The sequence below is a fragment of the Cannabis sativa genome, chromosome 2 (genome assembly GCF_029168945.1).
Source record: "Cannabis sativa cultivar Pink pepper isolate KNU-18-1 chromosome 2, ASM2916894v1, whole genome shotgun sequence".
In the NCBI taxonomy this organism is placed as follows: Eukaryota; Viridiplantae; Streptophyta; class Magnoliopsida; order Rosales; family Cannabaceae; genus Cannabis; species Cannabis sativa.
In genome coordinates this window covers 24,871,695-24,872,756 of record NC_083602.1, presented here as the reverse complement: position 1 = coordinate 24,872,756, position 1,062 = coordinate 24,871,695, and the positions used below count along the sequence as shown (strand labels likewise).

General features: G+C 40.9%; 1 non-coding gene across 1 annotated transcript; it reads left to right on the top strand.

Annotated features, from left to right (window-relative positions):
* The first annotated feature begins 335 nt into the window (after positions 1 to 335).
* On the top strand, positions 336 to 442 carry LOC115721544 (small nucleolar RNA R71). Its single transcript, XR_004012559.2, has one exon. It is a non-coding gene; the product is annotated as a small nucleolar RNA R71 (small nucleolar RNA).
* Positions 443 to 1,062: the final 620 nt, after the last annotated feature.

Here is a 1,062-nt window from a genome sequence, read left to right as displayed (position 1 = left end):
CCACATCTGCTTGACACTCAGAAAAGTGATGGGGACCTCCACATATCTCACAAACCACTTGAGCTTGTTTGGCTTACCCTGCGATCAGCTTTGTTAGGGCCTCAACCTGAGCTGTCAGCTTTGTAATGGCATCCACCTCTAGCACACCAGCTACCTTCTTAGTTTGACTCCTTTCAGTTGGCCATTGCTGATTGTTTAGAGCCATCTCCTCCAACAGATCATAAGCCTCATTTGCACTCTTTCTCATAAAAGCTCCACCAGCTGCTGCATCTATAAGAGTTCTAGTGTTACCAACCAACCCATTGTAAAAGTTGTGAACCAGCATCCACTTCTCTATACCATGATGAGGGCACTTTCTGATTAGATCCTTAAACCTCTCCCAAGACTCATGGAGAGATTCATTATCTTGTTGACAGAAGTTGTTGATTTCTCCTCGCAGCTTGGCAAACTTTGCTGGAGGAAAGAACTTTGACAAAAATTTCGTTGCCAAATCATTCCAGGTGGCAATAGAGTTGGGTGGCAGGGTTTCAACCAGCTCTTGGCTCGTTCTCTGAGCGAGAATGGGAACAGCCTCAGACGAATGGCATCATCACTAACTCCATTAACTTTAGAAGTCTCACAAAGTTCCATGAAGTTCGAGAGATGCAGATTAGGATCTTCAGAAGGGAGGCCACCAAACTGAACTGAGGACTGCACCATTTGAAGTATGGCAGTTTTGATCTCAAAGTTATTAGCATCCACTGTCGGTGGCTTGATACATGACTACACTCCCGTAAGAGTAGCCATAATTTGCAGCATTAGCATTCACATTAGCAGCCATAATTTTTGATGTTTCTGTTGGGTTTTATGCCCTAAATAAAACTCATTTCAATATAATCAGATTTACTTATTAATATAGATCAGAAATAACATTTAATGTTGCATGGTTCACATGATTTATTTCATGATTATATGTACATAATGTATAAATTCATCTGAAACCCTTTTCACATACTTGATCCTGTTTATTGTGCCGTCAACACATTGGAAAGTAAACATGACTATGTGAATAAAGTTTCCTAG